The 25,414-nt window shown below is 45.2% G+C and overlaps 1 long non-coding RNA gene across 1 annotated transcript; it reads left to right on the top strand.

Moving 5' to 3' along the window:
- Window positions 1-16,182: 16,182 nt before the first annotated feature.
- LOC135903975 (uncharacterized) lies at window positions 16,183-24,106 on the top strand. The gene is made up of 3 exons (XR_010564980.2): window positions 16,183-16,412; window positions 21,798-21,860; window positions 23,886-24,106. It is a non-coding gene; the product is annotated as an uncharacterized lncRNA (long non-coding RNA).
- The last annotated feature ends 1,308 nt before the right edge of the window (window positions 24,107-25,414 follow it).

The raw sequence follows: 25,414 nt of genomic DNA, 5'->3' as shown, positions 1-25,414 counted from the left end.
TCGCGGGACTCCCTCTCCCCTGACGACGCTTCGCCGTGCTGCCGGTTTAGATTACTATCTATCTCTCTGCCCGTGCCGATCACGACGTTTGGCGGCTGGCGGCTGACGGCTGGCGTAGATCGTTTCCCCTCCGAGACACCGAGTTCTTTGGTTCGTTTCTTTCGCTCAGGCGCACGTTTCGTTGCCGCGGCGAACGCTGCGTTGCTCGACGCTCACCGCGTGATAGGTGGGCGCTAAGTCCGATGCGGGGCGCATCGTAAGTGATCGCTGTGCCGTAGCGCATTGTCTTATACCCCTTGGCGGGTCGACGGGAACGCTGTCGCGTCCCACTCTTGAAGGCGAAGCTTAAGCGTCCTCCAATTTTTGGTGTCGTCCCAGTGTTTGTGGATGCTCACCCGGTCGTAGTCAGCGAGCCAGTCTTCGACGTCATGGTCTTCTGTACCACTGAAGATGGGTGGGTCACGTTGCCGCAACGGGCCGGGGCAGACCACGGTAGTCACCGGGGCAGCGGGTTGTGGTTGCGGTGGTCCTTCTTGCGGCATTATAAGGACGGGCTGCAGTGTCCGATTACGAAGTTCCAGAATTCTGGTTGTACCCAGCACCTCCACCAATTGTAAAGGGGGTTTATTCGGCTCGTAGAGCAGCAGCGACAAACTCAGCACCAGCAGGTAGGGCGCAGCCAGCGAACGAACTGGGTACGTGCCACGCGATGGCAACGGGGCTTTTCAGCCTGCCGATCTTCTTCGTCACAAAAGCAATAAAAATCAAGAACAACATTCTAAAAAATTAAGTACTGGGGTTTCATGTGCCAAAACCACGATCTGATTATAAGGCACGCTGTACTGGACAGACAGACAGACAGACAGACAGACAGACAGACAGACAGACAGACAGACAGACAGACAGACAGACAGACAGACAGACAGACAGACAGACAGACAGACAGACAGACAGACAGACAGACAGACAGACAGACAGACAGACAGACAGACAGACAGACAGACAGACAGACAGACAGACAGACAGACAGACAGACAGACAGACAGACAGACAGACAGACAGACAGACAGACAGACAGACAGACAGACAGACAGACAGACAGACAGACAGACAGACAGACAGACAGACAGACAGACAGACAGACAGACAGACAGACAGACAGACAGACAGACAGACAGACAGACAGACAGACAGACAGACAGACAGACAGACAGACAGACAGACAGACAGACAGACAGACAGACAGACAGACAGACAGACAGACAGACAGACAGACAGACAGACAGACAGACAGACAGACAGACAGACAGACAGACAGACAGACAGACAGACAGACAGACAGACAGACAGACAGACAGACAGACAGACAGACAGACAGACAGACAGACAGACAGACAGACAGACAGAACCAGCCAGCCAGCCAGCCAGCCAGCCAGCCAGCCAGCCAGACAGACAGACAGCCAGACAGCCAGCCAGCCAGCCAGCCAGCCAGACAGACAGACAGACAGACAGACAGACAGACAGACAGACAGACAGACAGACAGACAGACAGACAGACAGACAGACAGACAGACAGACAGACGGACGGATGGACGGACGGACGGACGGACGGACGGACGGACTTTGTTTGGTCCTAAGGGACTACATTGTCGCAGTAGCGGGCCGCACCCGCGCCGGGGGCGGAAGACCGTGTTCTTCAGCCCTGTCGCAGGCCCTTTGGACAGCCCGAACCTGGACTTGGAGGTGGTCGAGTGAGCGACAGAACATTTTATTTGGCCCCTGCTGGTGATATAATATAAACATGGAGATCTGCTGACAGCACGAAAAGAAGGGAGCTATCAGGAGCATCCGCAGAACCGCCCATAATAAAAATTGAATTGAGGGGCTTTACGTGCCGAAACTGCACGGTGGTTTAAGAGGGACGCTGTAGCGGACGACTCTAGCTTGCTTTTGAGCACCTAAGGTACTCTAACCTGCATCCAAAGTCAGGTACACGAGCGTTCTTGCATTCCACCTCCACTGGAATGGGGCTGCCGCGGCAGCGAATCGAGCTCTCGACCTCGTGGTCAGCAGCGGTTCGCCGGAGCCACTGATTCACTACGGCGCGAAACAGCCCAGGATAACGCGAAAAGACGTCTTGCGATTTCATAAAGTTTAACAAATTGTATGGTCAATGCTCCGAAACAGCATAGTTGGTTATGAGCAACACTATAGAGGCAGGCTCCGGATGAACTTTGACCCTCCGTGGTTCATTAAAGGGCCCCTCACCACGTCTGGCCATTTTGAGCTGACAAGCGCAGAGTATACATTGAGCGATAACGATCGCGTCTGCAAAGTATTACATCGCTACTCGCCGCGGAAAGATCTGAAATTTCGAACCTAACGCCATTTTTCCTTCCCCTGGCCGCCGCCGCACTCCAAGCTGGAAGATGACGTACTCGCGTCCATGCGCCTACGTAATCGAGTCCACAGTGTGACGTCACTCGTGCTGACACGTGACTTCGGGTATTATTCAAGACAACATCTGTTATCTGTGCGATCTGTTGCTTCAATTGACGAATTGAAGTTTAGAGAACTAATAAAGCATACAAACAGAATGTCTGCGTGTTTTTTGTTTTACTTCGCACCGAAGCAAGAGAGATGTACTTCCGCTTCGTCTGCTTGTCCCCACGGTCGTGCGGTCGCGTGCGCAGGTACCGAAACCATGTCATTTTCAACCGTGCTTGCTCATGCTCTGCTCATACCGTGCTTGATCATGCTCTGCGATCCGGTTGTTCAGCCGCAGTTTTCGTGTAGCACTGAATTATACCGCTAGTCATGTTTCTTTGGGCACAGCGCGCAAAATCGTGCGCTCCGCGAACGAGACAACAGCTCGCGCGTGACGCCGTCAGCGGAAATGCGTAGCGCCGGAAAAAAGAAAGCGAGGAGAAAAAAAATGAAAGCGGGGCTTGTAACGTATGCGTTACGCGATCCTCGAGGTCTGGTATGGTAGAACGCAGGAAAGGAATTTCGCTTGCGAAGGCTAGACGGGGCGAGTGGAGGGATCGTCTTGCTTGGCAGTGGAGCCCACCTGCTGAAATCATGGGTTCGCGGCACTGAAATATTTCTATCTCGTATACTAATGAGCCGATTTGAAAAATGTTTTCTCCGAATGCTCCCTAGAGGACACGTAACAGCTTCCAGCGTATAATCAAAATTTGCTATGGCGCCTGGTGAGGGGCCCTTTAACGTGCAGCTAAATTTTCGCACGTGAGCGTTTTTGTATTCTCCCATTGTCCCTGCCATTGACACTGCATTGTCACTGAGCTACTGTCTCTCTTGTCAAAGCATTGCTTCTGGTTCTCGCCTAACACCGGTTTGAAGAACACGCTTCAGAACGTCTTTGTGACCACGGTAGAGTTCACCAAGCAGAGGAATTTACAGCCCATACTGTCTGACTAACCCCACTTGAAGTAAAAACGATGGCTGCCTCCAGGACCACAATGACGCAAACTTTCTGCTCCCTCATATATAGCCTCCTTGCTTTCCTGCTTCTCAGATTATTTTCCCCTTTCTCTTACTTTTGGTATGTGTTACTTGTGTTTTATTTTGTTAACATGCAGTAGTCTGTTTCGTTGTCCTTCCCGCTTTCAATTATTTTCTCATAGCGCAGTGGATCGGCAAATGGTTCTTATTGGCAATGGCTGCTTGTTTTTCATAATCGCAAAAATATAACTGAACTTATATTTGAGCTTTTACAATCGGACCCTTAAAATGTGCCCAACTCAAACCACTTTCATTTCTCCTCACTTGCACTTGGCATCAAATGCTTTGAAAGGTATAAATGCCTTTTGTTTTGTCTTCGGCACCTCATTTTACCTTTTCGCTTGTTTTGATAATCACTCGATATTAGATTCAAAATTCAATGCCACTCTTTCTTTCTCAATATTAACATATTCATTCTGCCTAAATGGTTTGACTCTTCGCGCATTCCATACAATCTTTTGAGCTGTCGCTGTTTACAGGCACTCTTGTAGCTGTGTTTACTGTCTTGTCACTGGCGCAGGGGGTACAAGTCTGCCCTATTCAAGCATGCACAGGCGTCAGAATGCGGAGGTGCGTCAGACACAGCAACTTTCCCGTATGGCGCAACATTGTCCGCTATAACGAGGTTCTTGGGTAGGAATAATAGTTTGGACAGCGCCCAAGTAACTGTCTCTCGGTGAGGGGACACCTTAACAGCGCACTGTCCTCTGCAAGGACTGCGAGGACAGTCGTTGCGCAGACGACAAGCGAATGGGAAAGGGAATAAGTGAGGGGTAGATTAAGTACTACATTCCGTGGCTTTCCAAGGAAGGAATTGAGGAAAGGAAAAGCTTCGTGGTGCGGCCATCATCGCCCTGCTCCGCCACACATCCCATGCCATTCTATTCGAGTTCATTTTTGAGAGGTTCACACATCGAAGTCCCATGTAAGCTTTTATATCCACTCGTACTTAATAACATCTCTGCTTTAGTCTTAATGTAGAATAGCTTTCCTCTAATTCCTCCTTTGAACTGACTTTTCTCAGGTGCGTGGTAGACATACAAAACTTTGGTGTCCCTGTCTAGGTTGTCTCTTTGTTAACGGGTCGGTCGGCCGGCCGGCCGGTCGGTCGGTCGGTCGGTCGGTCGGTCGGTCTGACAACCTTGGGCGCACAGAAATATCCGACAAGAAGAATTTCACAAGGAGAGATGTGAAACTCTCCCGTCGGGTATTTCGGTGCACCCAAGGCTGTCAGAATAATTACATGGTTTTCAACTACGTCTTTTGCCATCGCACGTCTGTTGAGTCCTCCATTGTCGTCCTCTATCAGCTTTTGCGAGGCCCTAACAGTAAGTGTGTTACCAGTGAGACAAGAAAACATCCTAAAAGGTGTAACCATTTTTACAGTGCATCTCCAAAGCATCTGCAGTTTAAGCGTAATTTTTGCAAGGCGCCCATTTGTCGAAACTGAAATTTATTTGGATGTATATTGACGCTTGTAATTTTCTGTCTAGCTTCAATACACGAACTTATGTTGGTAACCTCCAGTCTTTCTTTTTTTATGCTTTCACTTCAACGGCATTTTATTAAAGTGATTTGATCTATAACTCTCCGGAATCCTCCCATTTATGACTCCGAAGAAAAGAGTTCAGTTTCTGATAGAAAGGTGGCGAGAAAGAGAGAGAGAGCAAATGGCAAATGAAATGTAGGGAGGTTAACCAGGACTGAACCCACTTGCGTATTTATTTATTTATTTATTTTATAATATAGCAGGCCTGATGGGCACAAGCAGGAGTGGAATGCGAAAACAAAAATTAGTACAAATGCGGGTTCATAAAAACGAGTTCACAAATAGTTCGCGCGTGGAAAAAATATAAACAAACGAAGAAGACTAAAACAACATCTGTTCCAGTTCGTTTTGAAAATCAGTCGCTTCAGAAATGGTTTTAGGAAGGGCGTTACAGTCGGAAATTGTCTGGAAACATTTGGAAAGGATCAAGCTGGCAGCAATCGGGATCCTTGCTTCTTTATTAAATGTTTTACGGAACCAATAACGAAATGCCTTTTATGCGTGACCGCACTAACATGTGTTACAAGTTAATCAGAGCCAGCTGCACGCGGCCTAACGTACACTTCTATTCTCCCGTGTCCAAAACTGCACCTCTTTCTCAATTTTCTTTCAATTCCGCTTTACGCGGCGACGCCAGCGACATTTACTTGGGGAACTGGAAAGAGCGAGAGTGGCTGCGCCAATAACGCCACCAACGAGATTATCACTCGCATCGCGTACCGCGCGTGCGAACACCCGTCAAATGTTGCCTGCTGTAAGCACGGACGTGTGCTGTGGCAGAGTCGCTGCACAGAAATAAGGATACGCGGGGCCTTGGGTTTTGTATTAGGTAGCATTCGTGCGAAATTTTATTACGAGTGCTAGTTTGCGTCGGCATGGTAACTAAACATTGTGTGTTACTTTGAACCGCACGCGCAAATTTCATTGTGTTTCACAATTTCATTTCGGGAATTTCGGGAACTTTATTCGGTAACAAAAAAAGAAAAGCCAACTGCCACAAACATTTACAAGCAAATAGGGGACAAATCTTGTTATTTTATAGGAAACCGGAGTTCTCAGCTAGGGCCAATCGTGTTCGTTCAACACGCTTCAGTTGAAGCACAGCAAGATCTTTCGTACCGAAAAAAAAATATTTTCAGCAATTATATCTGTGATTGAACAAAGATATCGTCTCAAAGTAAGCGTTCTAGCTACAACACGGTGGCCACATTGCGCAAACCGACAAGTCCTGCTTGAAATAAAAAATCCAAGCGAACCAAAGCAAATAAAAATTACTAGCGCTGTTAGACTATCACGTAGTGTCGCATACGTAAAAAAATCAATTCTGGGGTTTTGCCTGCCAAAACTACGATCTGATTATGAGGCAGGCCGCAGTGGGGGACTCCAGAAAGTAGGGCCACCTGCGGTTCCTTAACATGCACATAAATCCAAGTACACGGGTGTTTTCGCTTTTCGCCCCCATCGAAGTGCGGCCGCCGTGGCCGGGATTCCATTCCGCGGCCCCGTGCTTAGCAGTCCAACAAGTGTCTCATACGTGTCACAAACTGTCTCAACAAGTGTCTCATACTAACCCTTGCAACATTTAACACCCGAACCCTCTCGAGTGAGGCTAGCTTAGCAGGATTCTTTGAGGAACTATCAGACATTGTTTGGGGTATCATCGGCCTTAGTGAGATTCGAAGAACTTGTGAGGCTTATACATTCCTGAATAACGGACATGTCCTCTGTTATAGAGGTCTACCAGATAAGAAGCAATACGGCGTAGGATTCCTAATCCATAAGGACATAGCTGGCAACATTGACGAATTCTACAGCATTAATGAGAGGGTAGCTGTAGTCGTAATCAAACTTCCTAAGAGGTATAGATTAACGGTAGTACAAGCCTACGCTCCAACATCCAGTCATGGTGATGAGGAAGTAAATTAGTTTTATGAAGATATTGAATTAGCGTTGAGAAAAGCTCGAATAATCAAAAGAAAAGGTTCGAATAATGAACACCGCTTTCAGGAAGCGTAGCAACAGAAAGTGGACCTGGAAAAGCCCTAATGGTGAAACAAGAAATGAAATTGACTTCATACTTCCTGATAATCCCAGCATAGTGCAGGATGTAGAAGTGGTAGGTAGGGTAAAATGCAGTGATCATAGGTTAGTGAGATATAGGATTCACCTCGATTTGAAGAGAGAAAGAGGAAAATAAAGAAACGACAAAAATGAAAGTGTACAACTCAAAAGATAAGATAGAATTCGCGGAACTGTCAAACTGATCGACAAGGGAAAATAAGTGGTATTGGAACCTATAACGTGAAAAAGACTGAAGAAGCCGTAAAAATGAATGTAGCCTGAAATCAGTGAGAAAGAAACTTGGCATAGGACAAACCATGATATATGCACTGAAAGATAACCAGGGTAATAACATCAGCAATCTCCAAGATATAGTAGAAGAACCGGAAGACTGCTATACTGACCTTTACAATAATCAGAGGAGTCAGGATTCCTCCATTAGAAACAGTAATGAACTGGATAAAGAGACTCCTCCTATAACTAGCGATGAGGTCAGAAGGGCCTTGCAAGACATGAAACGAGGAAGAGCGGTAGGTGAAGATGGAATAACATTTAATCAAAGATGGAGGGGACATACTGCTTGAAAAACTGGCAGCTCTTTATACGAAGTGTCCATCGACTGCGAAGGTCCCAGAAAACTGGAAGATTGCAAACAGTATATAATCCACAAAAAAGGAGACGTGAAAGAATTGAAAAATTATAGGCCCATTAGCTTACTCCCGGTATTATATAAAATATTTAGAAAAATTATCTTCAATAGAACAATGGCAACACTGGCCTTCAGTCAAGGAAGGGAACAAGCTGGTTTCCGGAAGGGATACTCTACATAGATTACATCCATGTCATTAATCAGGTTATCGAGAAATCCGCTTAGTACATTAAGCCTCTCTATATGGCTTTCATAGATTACGAAAAGGCATTTGATTAAGTAGTGATACCAGCAGTCATAGAGGCATTACGTAATCAAGAAGCACAGAACGCTTACGTAAATACCTTGGAAAATATGTACAGAGGTTCTACAGCTACCTTAATTCTACACAAGGAAAGCAGTAATATACCTATAAAGAAAGGGGTCTGACTGGGCGACACAATTTCTCCGATGCTATTCATTGTGTGCTTGAAAGAAGTATTCAAGCTATTAGATTGGAAATGCTTAGGAGTAAGGATCGACGGCGAATATCTCAGCAACCTTCGGTTTGCCGATGACATTGTTCTATTCAGAAACGATGCAGACAAGTTACAACAAATGATTGAGGACCTTAACATAGAGAGTGTAAGAGTGGGGTTGAAGATTAATACGCAGAAGACAAAGATGATGAATAACCGGGCAAAGGAACAAGGGTTCAGGATTGCCAGTCAGCCTCTAGTGTCTGTGAAGGAGTGCGTTTACCTAGGTCAATTAATCACAGGGAACCCTGATCATGAGAAGGAAATTCATAGAAGAATAAAAATGGGTTGAATCGAATACGGCAGATGTTGTCAGCTCCTGACTGGAAGCTTACCATTATCATTGAAATGGAAGGCGTACAATCAGTGCATTTTACCATTGCTGACATATAGGGCAGAGACTTGGAGACTGGCAAGAAAGCTTGAGAACAAGTTAAGGACCGCGCAAAGAGCGATGGAACGAATTTTGCTAGGCATAATGTTAAGAGACAGAAAGAGAGCGCTTTGGATCAGTGAACAAAGGGATACAGGTGATCTTCTAATTGACATCAAGAGCGAAAAATGGAGCTGGGCAGGTCATGTAATGCGCCGGTTAGATAACCGTCGGACCATTAGGATTACAGAATGGATACCAAGGGAAGGAAAACGCAGTCCAGGACGGCATAAGACTACGTGGAGCAATGAAATTGGGAAATTCGCGGGAGCTAGTTGGAATCGATTGGCGCAGGACAGACGTAATTGGAGATCGTAGGGAGAGGCCTTCGTCCTGCAGTGTAGATAGAACAGGCTAATGCTGCTGCTGATGATGATGACGACGATGTAGTAGGCTTATTCGGGATATGCCGTAGGGTCATAACTGCTGTTGCAGTGCGTTAAGTGAATCAGAGCCGCTGGAGTCTGGTTGAGTCACAGAATCGGCTGTTGCAAAAGTAGAACCCATGTCTTTACAAAGGCGTCATACCCTTCGGCGTGATATTTCTCTAACATGTTGATGTGACGATGATGATGATGATTGGTACTGTACGTCGTAAGGTAGGAAAGGGGCATTCATTATTTTCTTCAGCCCTGTTTCGAGCTCGGCTCAATGTCACCATGTAGGGACACAGGGAAAGACAGGACTGTGCAGGGAAGATTTAAGTAGCAGGCGCAGAAAACATGGCGAGGACTGCAGTGCGCTATCCGTGCCGTAGAGCCAAGATTGGGCGAAGGAAGCCTAGCTTTCAGGACGTTTTCGAGGTGGCAGGAGGAGGAGGCTGAAGCTGTTTTAGTGATGAGTAGAAAGTAGGGAGCGCTAGTTTAGCATTCTTGAACATTCATAAGTGTACAAGATAGATAGATAGATAGATAGATAGATAGATAGATAGATAGATAGATAGATAGATAGATAGATAGATAGATAGATAGATAGATAGATAGATAGATAGATAGATAGATAGATAGATAGATAGATAGATAGATAGATAGATAGATAGATAGATAGATAGATAGATAGATAGATAGATAGATAGATAGATAGATAGATAGATAGATAGATAGATAGATAGATAGATAGATAGATAGATAGATAGATAGATAGATAGATAGATAGATAGATAGATAGATAGATAGATAGATAGATAGATAGATAGATAGATAGATAGATAGATAGATAGAGTTCTCGCCATAGATTCTAATGCTCACCATCGGCTTTGGGGGAGCTTGAAGATGGACTCCAGGGGAAGGAGAGTGGCATCCTTTGCCACACAGCGCGACCTTTATTGCCTCAACGATGGTAGTCCTACATATTTACGAGGGCCTACATACAGCAGAGACTTGCAGAGACTGCCTAGACTGCCTAGCAGAGACTGCCTAGACTTGACCCTGGTTTCTCGGCTCCATGGAAAAAATGTGCAATGGTTCTCAGACATCGAATCACATGGAAGCGACCATATTCCCACATACCTGAAGATCAAGGGACTATTTAAATACTTCTCCACGACTCTCCGGCGAATTCACTGGTAGGTGTTTCGGTCAAACATGGAGAAAGTAGATCAGGAAGGGAACCATTCTAGTCTGGAACACGAGCTTCAAGAAGCCATGCAAGAGGATATATACGCGTGGTTTTCAGCCTTTCCAGAAATATGAAGAATTTGAAGCCGAACTGCAGGGACTACGAGCGATTCGCCGTCGGGGGGAAAGAAAATACAGGAGAACTAGATCCATCCACGATCTCAGAGAGGGAAGGCGCATGCAAAAGAAGGTTCAACGCCGCATTGATGCACAACAATCTCAAAGATGAAATGAGTCTGTGAGTCATTGGATCCACGTCAGCGCTTATTTGAGATATGGAGAATCGTGCGAGGACTTCGTGTATCCCCGCAACAGCGTGTTCCTTTCAAATCTCTCGCTGTATACCAAGGTTGAAGAGAAATTGACATTGCTGAGCAATTTTGCTCAAGACTTGCCAGCTTGCAGCCTCAACGCGCACTTACACCATGTGTGACTCCTGTGCCTCGGGATTCCCGCATGGATGCAATGTTTTCAATGGAGGAGCTTGAAGCGGCACTGTCGACTTGCAGGCGCGCTTTGTTACCTGGGCCGGACGGCGTTACCTATGCGGCGCTCGGCAATCATGGGCAGAAAGCACGACTCATGGTGCTAAATCCTTACAACGAGCCTTGGCGCAGAGGTTTGGTTCCGCGTGAATAGAAATGCAGCCCATTGGTTCCACTTCTCGAACCTGGTAAATCACCGTTAGATTTGTCATCGTACCGCTTCATCGCTCTGGCCAGTTGCATCGGGAAAATAATGGAAAGGAGGATTTTGACGCGCCTAGAATGGTACCTGGAAAATGGCTAATGCTATGATGCTATGGCTGGCTTCCGGCGTGGGCGCTCATCCATAGATAATGTAAGAATTTTGTCACGTTTGTTCCACATCAAAAACGTCTGAAACGACTCACTACGGCATTATTCCTTGACGTAAAAGTCGCCTTTGATAATGTAGCACATTATGGCATTACAGGGGCCCTGATTGAAGCAGGGATTGGTGGCCGCACTTTGCAGCAGCAGTGCAGTTATTTGACCGACAGGCATTTTTTCGTGATGACCGAGGATGACGCCAGGACTTAACAAGAAACATTCCGTGGAGCACCGCAAGGCGGTGTGTTGGAGCCCGACGCTATTCAACCTAGTGCTCGTTGGACTAGTGAGATGCTTACCCAACACAGTTCAAGTATCAATCTATGCTGACGGCATCTGCATCTGGGCGTCTGCTGTAACACGACTTCAGGTACGAGCAAGGCTACAAAAGGCAAAAAAGAATTAAATAATGGGGTTTTACGCGCCAAAACCACTTCCTGATTATGAAGCACGCCGGAGTGGAGGACTCCGGAAATTTCGACCACCTGGGGTTCTTCAACGTGCATCTGAATATAAGCGCACGGGTGTTTTCGCATTCCGCCCCCATCGAAATGCGGCCACCGTGGCCGGGATTCGATCCCGTGACCTCGTGCTCAGCAGCCCGACACCATAGCTACTGAGCCACCACGGCGGGTTACAAAAGGCAGCTACGGTAACATCACTGTACTTGCGAAAACAGAACTTGGAGCTGTCTTCAGAGAAATGCTGCCTCGTTACATTCACTCGGAAGGCAACGAAGCTTTACTCTGTAAGTGTCAATGGGCAAGCAATTGCAAACGCACGGAGACACCGCTTTTTAGGGGCAATTATCGACCGCGACCCATCATGGACCTCGCACGTTTCTTACCTAAAGAGGAGGTTAGTGACAATAATACATCTAAAATTTCTCGGCGGAAAGTCATGGGGCACATCGGTGCGGTCAATGTTGCAGCTTTATAACGCCTTGGTCCTCGGTTTTGCAAGATACAGCTTCCCTGTGCTTGGTAACGCCCGCAAAACATACCTGCGTGTACTCCAGTTATACTACACGCTCAAGCCCTCAGGACGTGTCTCGGTCTTCCGAAGTGTGCGTCTACAGCGGCAACGATTGCCATAGCTCGAGATCACCCAATATCAATGTACTTAGCCACCGACGCTCTCAGGGCGCATATTCGGCACGTTGCCCGACTACCTTCTCACCATCTTGCTGCTTTACCTGCAGAAAGGCCATACAAAACTTTCAGTAGTATATTTGTTGCCAATCGTACCTCGTTGCCATAGAACTACATGCCTGCAGCATGACCATCCTCATCTTTGTGGTGCCTGCACAAACCTGAAATACGCCTCATCATCCCAGGAATCACGAAGAAGGCTAACATGCCATCGTTTGCCCTGAAGCAGGCCACATTAGCACTTTTACATGAGGTCCACAGTGGCCACGTACAAGTTTACATCGATGGCGCAGTCACATCTGCAAGTTCAGCTGCTGATGTGGCGATACCAACAAGATCCGTCAAAATACAGCTAAAAACGTCACATGTATCAGCAATGACAGCTGCTGAACCGGTAGCCCTGCGTACGGCTCTTCATTTCATTCAGGAGTAACCATCCCATGCATGGTCAATCTTCTGTGATACCAAGGCAGCCCTACAGAGTCACATGGATCACATGAGCGGCTCGTCGAACAGATCAGAGAAGTCCACCATCGCATAGTTGACGAAGCACACGATATAATATATCAGTGGTTGCTTAGTCACTGTGGCATGCATGGCAATGATCGAGCGGACACAGCTTCCCGATCTGCCCATGGCGACATCAACTGCGTTGCCATTCCTCTTTCGAGAGCCGACGCAGTGAAAAAACGTTCCGCACTTGCGCGTGAATTCATATTAGCTCAATGGATTCCATCCGAATTCACAAGTGCACGCCTTCATACCCTGGACCCTAATTTACAGCTCCATATTCCGCCCGACCTTCCACGACGTAACTGCACCCTTCTAGTCCGTCTATGGCTTGGAGTAGCATTTTTAAATGCGTACTCCTTTCTTATCGGAATGGCCAACAGCCCACTTTGTGACTTCTGCGGGTGCAACGAAACAATCGCACACCTTCTTTGTGAGTGCCCTCGTTTCAACCCGCAAAGAGCAGTACTCTCAGCCACCGTAGACGGACTGCACAAGCGCCCAATAACGAAAACAGCATCCTTGGAAACTGGCCTACGCGAACATCAGCGCGATCCGCTATGAAGGCGCTACTGCGTTACTTAAAAGACACGGGACTTTGTGACAAATTATGACTGTACACTGCGTGACGTAGTATTGGACGGTGACACTGCGTAACACTAGGAACGCCTTCGCAGACTGCGTGACAGTGCCCACAGAAACAGTTCTGTATCGTGTATATATATATGTGTGTGTGTGTTTTTTAAAATTATTTTTGTCTCTCTCAACTATCGCATCCCTTTGCCCCTCCCCCGGTATAGGGTAGTCAACCGAAGATATCTCTGGTTAACCTCCCTGTCTTTCCTTTGCCTTTCTCTCTCTCTCTTTTTTGGTGGCTGACTACGGCCATCACTCCAGCAAGCACACCTGACAGCCTAGCTCACATCCGCAATCAAGTATGCCGAAAGAGGAGGTCTGCACAATGTGCTGAGATCGCCGGTTCATTAATCCGCGGAGCAACAACTAAGTTTTATGCCTCTTTGTGTCAACCGATGTCTCGAATGCAACCTCGCATGTTGCGAGGCTGGCGTTAGCTATAGCCGTTCTCCTCATTGTCCTTATACGCCTCGAATTGTCTGCCTAATTTGCCATCCTGGTAGGCAGGCAAACGAGGCAGATAAAACATGTATTGCATCAGCCGGTGATACACACGCCGACAATCATTCACACAGTGAGCAGAGTACCGCATCTGCTCCTTCCCACAGGTTGGCAATAGTTCATAAAGCATTCATGTGGCGCCTCACGCATACCTCTTCTCAGGCTGCTTCCACATGCGTGCGCATTGTCGCGTAAGATAGCGTGGTGCTGCAAACAATTAGCACTATATGATTACAAATCAGTTCGCAAGTTACTCGGAGTTCATCGATACTGCATGCACGCAAGGCATACTATCTCCGGTGTTTCCATACATTGTACCGGGGCAGCGGATTTTGTTCGAGAAGGTATAAACATGCTGTTGCTATTTCCCGCAGGCTCATAAGGCGTGTCTGTCTTATACCATTCAGCGCAATCCAAGATTGTTAAGAAGGGCCATTATTTTCTTGCGTGTGGGCTCTGCATTAAGAAGGGCTTTCAGGCTATGCAGGCTAGCTTTCTGTAGAAGTTCATTGAGTGCATTTGCTTGTGCTCCCGCAAGCGTTTTGAACAGCATCACTGATACCGTCGTGAAACAATACAAAGAAGACGCATGAAAGCGACGTCCACGGCGGATTATACTAAGCCTTATAGCTATAGGAATAGTATATTTGAGCTCTCTATACAGAGGATACTATTACACAATGAAGGAGTACGTTTGCAGCTAGTACGCACGTTGGTAGGACATAGAATTAATATGAGAGATTTTGGCTAACAAAAAAGAAATGACCATATTCCTATAGAAGAAACGAAGCAGTGCTTGTGTAGCCATCCTGTTTAAAGAGTTATACTGAGTTATACTTTACCTGCAGAAAGGCCATACAAAACTTTCAGCAGTATGGCTGTGTTCACATAACGTAAGAAAATGCAGCAGATCCCACGCACCGTTTAGGCCGGTGTTATGCGAAGAGAGAGAGAGAGAGAAGGAAGAGGAAAGGCAGGGAGGTTACCCAGATATGAGTCTTCGGTTTGCTACCCTACACTGGGGATGGGGGATAAGGGTTAGAAAGATGACAGAGAGGAAAACGCTAAAAAAGGAGAAAAAAAAGGAACACGCACACATGGACGCACAAACACACAAAAGGCGTTCCAGTTAAAGGCGTTCGCAAATGCCGGTAGATCGCAAGAAGCGCAATAGCGCTTGCACGGCCTTCTTCTGTGACGTTAGCTCCCTTCGATGTTGTAGAATTCTTTTTTCGGATAGTGGTTGGTCGTCCAGTTGGTCAAGTTCGTGGCGAAGGCATTCTCTCTGTGGACCGTACTGCGGGCAGACACGCAAAATATGGCCAATTGATTCTTCTTGGCCGCAATGGTCACAGGTTGGGGTGTCGGTCATCCTTATGCGGAACGCATAGGTTTTGGTGAAGGCAACGCCCAACCACAGTCGATGCAAAAGCATGGCGTCTCCACGGTGAAGCTGTGATGGCACTGGAAGACTTAATGTTGGATGAAGTGAGTACAGTCGCGTATTTCTTCAAAGGGGGTCATTCCATTGGGACATGGTGCACTCCCACGAAACACAAAACCTCTTAAAAACTTCTTGAAATGGCTACAAACGGCTATAGACGTCTTGGTCTATGATAAGACTGAAAATAGAATTTCTTCTAAACATAACCTCAGCACTTGGAATGTGCTACCATATATTCTATCTGCGGCAAAACCCACTACGGGTGTCACTAGAGTCTGTTTTGGTAAACGCATTCAGAATGTCTAACTCAAGAACTTTTCTAGATCTTTTTGTCTAAAAGTGCATAAAATGCCAAACGACGTGTTAAATGTGCGGTTACCGTCGGCCGTCGACGTTAGCGAATAAAAGACGCCTCAGACAAATCGAACTCGTTCGAAGCAACATAAGTTAATTGGCTTTAATATTAAATAATTTCACACCAGAACTTCAACAATCAAGGGCGTGTTATTGTTTTCCATACAGGGCGCGCACGCGACGCCTGGAAACCATTCTATGATCGCGCAGCAGCAGGAGCGAAATGCCGGTGTTGCACAGCGGTGTCACAGAGCCACCGCGCTGCGACCACTTCGGCGGCCTAATCCAAATTTGTCGAACATCTCATTCTGTGCCGGAAACACTGGGAGGCAGGAAGTTTGAAAAAAAACGGCCACTCCCGCCCGCAATGTCTAGGTCGTGGGTTCGTTATGCCAGTTGTTCAAGCCGTTCTGTACATTTATACTGGACATTAACTGGAGTCATTTAGCTGTGCTGATGCTGTTTGCCGTGTGTTTTGCATCAGTGCTTCGTGACATCGGCTGTATTGCGTGTTTTCGCCGACGGCTTACTACCACAATGGCGGGATCTGCGTTCGCCGCCTTCGTGTCTCGGTGCGTCTTTGTACGTCGCACGTTCGGATAACACTTTTTCCGGTAAGTGAAATGCATTGCGCTTCGTTTTTCGTCAACAATGTGAATATATTTAGGTGTTACCCGCGGCAATTCTTGATATATGGGCTCTTCTGCCCTGCGAGTTTTCGTCATTACTTTTATACGAGGGTTCTGCTTGTGTTCAGCCGTTCAGCACTACCGCGCTCCACGACTTCCGCAACAACAGTCAGAACTTTGCCCTGCTTGTTAGCCTGTGGTTAACGTAGCACGAGCCAACCGAAAGGAGTGCATTCGAAGATGACGCGCTGGCTGTAATGCTGAACCAGACTGAACTCGCCTTATTTTGTGTCCTTTTGTACTTACGTGTGCGCGCGTGTCAGTGACTATGCAGTTTGTAGCTATCCCACTTTATGGCAAAACAAAAAATATAACTGCAATGTTTACTTCATATATACAATTCCAAATTAAATCGTCTGCTGATGTACAAATTTCACTTGTTTTGTTCTAAATAAGCAGCAAAACCTTTAACCTAGTAGGCAGGGGCGTAGCCAGGGGGGGGGCTTATGGGGCTTCAGCCCCCCCCGAAATTTGTTCGTGCTGTCCATGCACCGCCGACCAAAGCGACCCCCGGCGCCGGAAATCACCCTGAATTGTGTCTAGAATGTCGTTTCGACGCTCGAAAAGACATTTAACCGCGAAGATTGCAAACTCGGGCTGGATTTCGTGGCAACGCCCATACACCGGGAGTCGCATAACGCCAAGCAGTCCCATCCGAGCACAAAGTTTCAAGGGCGCTTTGATGGTGAGCGGGCTCGCCGCGGCATCTGAGGCCACGGAATCTATGGAGCGCATGGATATCAATTGCGAAACTTTATGGGTATAAATCTCATAAGCTCTTGATGTGAAAGGTGCATTGACATTTCCAAAGTTGTGCTTTAGATTTTCAATTGCGGAACTTTGTGGGTTTAATGTTGTTATAAATATTTGACGCCAAAGGTCTATTGACTTTTCTAAAGTCTTACATCGGAACATACAACGAGACAAGCCAAATCAACACACTAGCAGACGAGTTGACAAAGCAGGCAGCGAGGTCCAATGAGAGGAAGCGTTGGGGTGGTTCATTTGTGCCGTCATGTCACATAAAAAAATATCAACATTTTTTTTAACCTACGCCAGAACATCCATGTCAAGACACTAAAGCCAACCAAAGTAACTACGTTCTTATTTATTTTATCTACTTTGACTTTTATTCGCGAGGACACATTGAGCCTCTTCAATTTTTTTTTTCTTGTTCTCGCTACCCTACCCGCGCGCTGCCAGGGCCAGCCAGAGCGCATATGTTTTTCTCGTATGGCCCCGACCACCGTGCGGTGCACTTCGGTGCGCGTTCGGTTTGCTCTGGCCGAGTGGATTTTCACCTGACAGAGTTTTGGACGCTTTCTGGCTAGCAGACGAGAAAAAAAAAAAAAACAATGGTTGCTCGCCGCCATCACTGTGGGGACTCGAAGGACTGCACCGCATTCCTTGAGCGGAACCTTTCCGGAAAGTCTTGTTTCGCCGCTGTAGGATACTGAGCAGTATGCGTATGGTTCTCAGTGGACCAAGCGTCTCATGTTTTCTTCGGTATTCCTTCCGTAGCCCCATGAGGTGCCCGAAGTAGGCATTCGATTCTGGCCAACATACTTTCCTATGCGTTTTTTTTTTTTTCATTTCGGTGCCTCCGCCTCACAGAAAAAAAGTACATTGTTGCGGCGCTCGAGCTCCGTTCTTCCCGACGCCGCCCCGAATGCGGGAGCCGCCGGGGACCTTCTCCGTAGGCGTCGCCGCCGCTGGGAGGCGGCTATCAGAAGTTCAGAGCTGGCAGACCAGCTCTGGGCCGTCCGGCAAGCCGAAGATGCCGCTCGAGTCCAAGAACTTCGAGCCGTCACCTGAGGCCACCACATCAAGAACTGCCGGACTATTCTTTACTAAAGTTTCTTCTTCTTCTTCTTCTTGTTGCGGCGCAGCGAATTGTCGCATGGTGAAAGTTCGATTTTGATACTTCTTTTGCGGAAAGTAATTGGCGACGGGACGCTTCAGTTGCCGGATACGTTTATTATATTATTGAGAAAGCAATTATATGGACACTCCAGGCGCATTCCGGCCGTCGCCGTCGCCCTCATGTTTCGTATAAAGTCCAAGGGTGATAACATCGTTACCACGCGCTGCATGCTGTATGTGCGAGTGAAAGCGTAGGAGGGGAGGTGGAATGGGTGAGCCGACGATGGTGGCTGTCTTGTGTGCGCAAAGAAGAAAAGCGGGGAGCAAGCGCGTCGCTTTCCGTCGCGCGCAATACATTGGGGGGAGTGGATAGAATGGGGGCGGAATCTAGGATTCTGTGAATCTATGATTGTGCAACATGTTTATTTGCCTTGTTTGACGCATTATATACAGTTACTTCTTCTTACATACATAGACTCATTGGATACTTATACGTATATACTTAAATATCTTGTTGCGAGGTTTTGTGTATACATGCAGTGAACTTTGTTTCCAGTGACACATTTTTGTCCTTTATCAAGCCGTATTTTCGCATTTGCATATCCCATTGTATCTTTGCATTTCTAATGTACGAGGGCGAGTCAAATGAAAGTGAGCCTACCCTAACCGCGCAACCACGGTTCATTATCTGCGAGGCATGTGCGTAGGAGAACGGCATGTCTCATTTACAAAAGTGACACGCAGGTGTGAAGATAAATGTTCTTTAATGCTCTCATACACTGGGTTGAATATGGTTGCGTCACATAATGGATACTTCAAAAGTTGAACAGCTCGGTGTCGCGAAGTTTTTGACAGCTGAAGGTGTTTCCAAAACAGAAATTAATCACCATATGACTGCCGTGTACGTTGAACACTTCATTTCATCGACCACTGTGAAGCGTTGGAGCAAACGCTTCAAAGGACGTTGCAAAGACATTCCAAGACCCGGCCAAAACCATCGACAGCGTCATTGAGATTTTTCACTGGCCATTGTATATATACAAGAATGTAAGCACGGTTCTTGAATGACAAAGTTTCATTAACATATTTGTCCTCAACTTGTTCAGTTCATTGCCTTTCAATTTTTCATATCAGCGGCATGCACTGCTTTCCTGGTTTCGAACTGATATAGTTCTAAAGTTCGTGTGATATTTTCTTTACTTAATAAATAGACAAAAAACATGGAAGCATTGACGTCAGTTATGTTGGGCACAATTTTTGGCGCATACGAGTATATTATTTTATAAAAAAATACATATTTTACTTGTATTTACAGTGCGTAGCTTTCAAGAATTTGTTTGCAGCATCTTTTGCAATGACAATGCAGTTATTATTCATGTATTTGATCCCTCGATAAATTGTTTAAGAGGAAGCTTTAGCTCGGGCCCAATCCGACGCGGCCTATTCAAATACTTGTAAAACGCAGAAACGCTTTTCTGAGATAATCCTGCTAATCGCTTTTATTAAAATTGGTTGCATTTGAGAGAGAAAGTTAAATCCTAGTGTCTGTTGGAAACAGAACTTCGATTTAGGGCCTGAATTTTGTTTAAAATATTTTGAAAAATTCGAAAGTTTGGAAAAATAGAAGCACGACGTTTAAAAACTAATAGCTATGCATCAAGAACAGATATTGTGGTTCTGTAAACGGCATTAATTGTAACAGTCAAAGCGGACAAGTTTGCTGTGTGAATTTGTATCTTACGTGAATTGGTTACGTTGTGTACAAGGGTTCTGCAAAAGCCGTATTTCCACAATACTATTTTTTTTAGATTCATGTGTAGCATATTTATTTTGGCCGCTGTAGATGTACTATTAGATGCAATTCCCAGAATTGTGATATCATTTTTCATTGTTGAGTCACGGAGTATGGAACTTGATAGTTTCGTTTTCTGAAAATTTTCAATTTTGGCCAATTTTTAATAAATAATTGACCACCTAAATGAAAAATTCGAAACCAGTAGTCACTAGAATTAAACGTTTTCTTTTATATGCAACAAACCTCGTCAAATTTCGTGAAGTGGTTGCAGGGAAAAACGAATTCCCCTTCTACATGTACTTAAATAGGAGCACCCGAGCTAAAGCTTCCTCTTAAGGAGGAGGCTCAGCTGCAACGTGCAGCTATATACATACATATATATATATATATATATATTAGTCACATAATGAGAAGCCAACAAACACTGACACCAAGTACAACATAGGGGAAATTGCATGTGCTTAATAAATGAAATAAAGTAATGATAAATTAATGGAAGTTAAAGTGGATGAAAAAACAACTTGCCGCAGGTGGGAACCGAACCCACAACCTTCGCATGTCGCGTGCGATGCTCTACCAATTGAGCTACCGCGGCGGCGTTTCCCCATCCACTTTCTTGGGCATTTATGTGTACTAGTAGAACCCTGGGAGTGTTAGCCAGCGCCCCCACTCACAGACCTTTGCGGCGGACGTGGGACGTCTTTTTTGCCGCAGGCGTCACGAGAACGTGATCTTTTAGGGTGAAGGCAACTGGTCAATAAACCCACATATGCTACCTGAAGGCATCAATGTTGCCGGATTCGAGACCCTCGTTATGTAATAAACGAGAAGAAAGGGGGTTAACCGAGGGACCCGATAATTATTAGTCACATAATGAGAAGCCAACAAACACTGACACCAAGTACAACATAGGGGAAATTGCATGTGCTTAATAAATGAAATAAAGTAATGATAAATTAATGGAAGTTAAAGTGGATGAAAAAACAACTTGCCGCAGGTGGGAACCGAACCCACAACCTTCGCATGTCGCGTGCGATGCTCTACCAATTGAGCTACCGCGGCGGCGTTTCCCCATCCACTTTCTTGGGCATTTATGTGTACTAGTAGAACCCTGGGAGTGTTAGCCAGCGCCCCCACTCACAGACCTTTGCGGCGGACGTGGGACGTCTTTTTTGTGGGTTCGGTTCCCACCTGCGGCAAGTTGTTTTTTCATCCACTTTAACTTCCATTAATTTATCATTACTTTATTTCATTTATTAAGCACATGCAATTTCCCCTATGTTGTACTTGGTGTCAGTGTTTGTTGGCTTCTCATTATGTGACTAATAATTATCGGGTCCCTCGGTTAACCCCCTTTCTTCTCGTTTATATATATATATATATATATATATATATATATATATATATATATATATATATATATATATATATATATATATATATATATATATATATATTGGGCCAGTGGCGTAGCCCCCCCCGAACAAAGTTTCTGGCTACGCCACTGCTAGTAGGTGCTTCATCTGGGAGTGAAATCACGACAGCTTGGCATTTATTAATGAATGACTGTGACTGGGTCACCTTATGTGTAATTGCAAATCTGTCTTTCAACTGACTTGATGCTATCTTATTTTGTCCCTTTCACTCTATAGACGGCTGGACATCCTTCTTGTACCTTGGCGCTAGCTGGATGACGGGACCTCATCATGATCAGTGTAAGCCAATGTACTGTACCCTCTCTGGTCCTCCCAGTGCTTTTTATGTGGGTTAAGGCCAGGGAGCGCTTCGTGGTAAAATAGCTAGTTGGTGTCTCACCAACGGCCATTTTTTAGCTCTGGTCCATTATAAGCTGCCACTATTATAACCAATTTCTCAGTGCCAGTGTACATACACAGTTCTACTAATAATTAGTTTCCCTAAGCCTTACAAAATTTACCTGTAGGTAGTCATTGCTATGTAAGAACTCACAAATTAACTCTGCTGTGTCATAGAAGTATTCCATACATGAGTAAAAATTTTCTACAACAGTGTACATTACACCTTGCTTCCCTAATGCACAAATGTATTCAAGCCAGTATTTGATTAGTTTGGTATTCTAAATGTTTCCTGTGTGATTTAGTTTTTTTACAGGAACTTACTGTACAGCATCAGCAAGCAGTCTTATTTAAGATTTATGTGTGCTGTAAAAGGTGTGCTTTGCCGCTAGAATTGATAAAACATGGGCCAAGGCTTCCATACAAGGACAAACTTCAATTTCGTTCTACCACCATGAGCACTTGGCTGGTGCTTGCAAAATGAATCGCATCAAGTAGCTTGTGCCAGACTGTTTTTTAACCTTATTGTGAGGAGATTACAAAGTGATCTGTGGATGCGCCTGCGTCTGAGATATAGATTGCGCTGCAACATATGTGCGTGTAGAACAGGCTTGATGCTGAGGGTTCCAGCAGTTTGCAGAGGTGCTTTTAAAATTTTGTCATGACTGCAATTTCACCTGTGCTGTTTTTTATCACTTATTTCAATAATATCATTGGATGTGTTATCAGAATTTATCAATCTATTTGCCCTGGCCCATTAGCCTGCCACATTTGCCTCTTCACTAGGTGGGCAATTATTCTGCATGGACCATTACTTGAATACACCTTTTTGTGTGCAGTAGCTTCTCAGTTGCAAGTCAGCATAGATGCTCAGAATTACCTGAGAGTATAGATACACTGATAATTTGCCACCTATACGAATCACTTCGCACTTTCTCACGCAAACAGCATGTTAACACTTCCAAGTCAGCGGGCAATGTTATCGTTTGATCACATCATGAGATACTTTCAACTTTGTATGAAGCATCATCCAAGGTGTTGCATCATTTGTGTGAGGTATTGCCCGAAGCCAATTAGGGTCACTTGAAAATATGTCAACAAAAGTGATTGATCCAGCTAGGAGTGTTACTTTGGAACACTACTTTATCACCAGTCCTCCTTTGCATGCTACCTGCTTACTCTGTACTGTGTCATGTTTAAGTTTGAAAGAAAGGCAACAGCTAGGCAGCGCAAAATGCCAAACTTGCTTTTAGTTCAACAATATAAGACGCTATTTAACTTAATTAAGTTAGTACATCATTTACCTGCAGAGTGAATTACTGTTTTAAACTGATATTTTGCTGGAAGCTTCTCAGACTTGTTTGACAGGTTGATAAGTGGCTTTTTAGCCACAAAACACCATACAATAATTTAAAGGCTGATTTTGACTCTGCTATGCAACTTAATGACTATATGCCAGGAACAAGGCCTCTGAGTTGAGGCGCTGGCTAACACTCCCAGTGTTCTACTAGGACACATAAATACCCAAGAAAGTGGGTGGGAAAACGACGCCGCTGTAGCTCAATTGGTAGAGCATAGCACGCGAAATGCGAAGGTTGTGGGTTCAGTTCACACCTGCGGCAAGGTGTTTTTTCATCCACTTTAATTTCCATTAATTTATCGTTTATTTAATTTATTAAGCACAAGTAATTTCCCCTATGTTGTCCTTGGTGTCAGTGTTTGTTGGCTTCTCATGATAGGAAATATACTAGTCATTTTAAACATCATCGCATACATACCTTAAGATACCCGTAATTTAAGAGAAAGGAATGTTTAAATTTATTTTTAATGTGAGCCAAACTTCTTACGTAGCGCATATTGCTAATTGAAGTTCCAATTTCAACATTCCCATTTCCTCCCTTGCCCTTTTTTTCCTGTTCTGTGCAGGTATTGCTTTCCTATGTCTACAAGAACCGTCACGGGTGGCCTGTGACAGCAAGCTTTTGTGGGCAGCCAGTGCTCTCCTACGAAGGCTGGCCTACTCTGGCAGCGGCGGCAATCATCTTCAAGATTTATCGATGATCACCTTTGCTGCTATTTGTCACTCTTCTTAATTACACTTTCTGCATCTTTTCTAATCTATTAGGTAATAAAGTATGAGTATGTGACATGGTGTGAAGTTGATGCCTTGCTGCATTTTAGCTTGCAATCACCTTTTATGCATGAAAAGCTCATCATACAATTTATGAAAAAAAAAAATAACAGCATATTATGATTTACCTTTCAGTATCTTGTCACATGCAACATACAAGGAATTCACTAATGGATGGTATGCCGAAGAACTGGCCATTATTTCTGCGTGATGCTGTGCAAGCATTTGGCGTTACCTTACAAGAGGCACCCGGAAAGTAAGTTACAATTTACTTTTAAATGAAGCATGGACATCAGAAAAAATATATTTATATTGCTAGTTAGAGTGGTTCGCATGGTTCGCAGAGTGTTTTTCCAGATGTGTACTATCCTTTATTTCTTAACTCATTGCAGCACAGTGTTCTGTTTCGTATACTGGTGTAAGGCTATTGTGCCCCCTGTAGCTGAAACCAGGATATAATTTTTGCCTGAACTGCAGCATCACTGACAAAATTTTTCTTTGCTAGAAACTATTTCAATTTGGTGGAGACCCAGCAGGGCGAAGTTTTGTCAATAATGGTGTGTTTCACGCAGAGATGTTCTTGTTTAGGTCAATGAGTGAACATTGGAAGTATATCAGCATACAATACAGATCTTGTTTGATTTGCAAAATAATTCTGACAGGTGGCATTCAATTGATTGGTCTAATTAAAAAGCACAAATTGACCAATGAGGCTGTACTACACTATTCCCATGTTTCACATCTGGAAAAAATACCTCTGCATCACTCTATCCGACAATATAAACTATTTTTTTTTCTGATGTCCATGCCTCGTTTAAAATAAATTGTAACTGTGGGCAAACGTCGTGTTACTGTAAGAGCTGCCGCAAAAATTTGAGGGAATGTCTAATAAAAGTCTTCAGTTGTTCTTGTCAAGCTGTCCATTAGCCAACTTTTAGCGTAACGTTAGCAGGGCTAACTGAAGTACTTCTAGACGTCCATGGCTACAAAATGTCTTGATCAAGACAGCTACTAGGCTTTTGAATTAGCCGTGGAAGACATCTTTTAGACATCAAATAGCTGCTTGCGTGTTTCGTGGGACTGCCAAGCAAGCAGGCGGAGCTTCCGTGCTGCGTCAATTCTGGAAAGTGGAACTGGTACGTGGTGCTCTTCAGTATGGGCTGAACGGGCAGGTTTATCGGCCCGTTCATTGCCGATTGTTATGCGAAGCATTTTGCTAGTAGCTGGCGACCCAAGATCATTTGGGATTACGGAAAACGTTACTAGGTGAACCAACTGGTTCGTGTAAGACGAACAGCCGCGTGTTTAACGCGAGCGTCTATGG

Source organism: Dermacentor albipictus, chromosome 1, assembly GCF_038994185.2.
Source record: "Dermacentor albipictus isolate Rhodes 1998 colony chromosome 1, USDA_Dalb.pri_finalv2, whole genome shotgun sequence".
Lineage (NCBI taxonomy): Eukaryota > Metazoa > Arthropoda > Arachnida > Ixodida > Ixodidae > Dermacentor > Dermacentor albipictus.
Note: the sequence above shows the minus strand (reverse complement) of the source record. Positions and strands in the feature narration are given on the sequence as shown.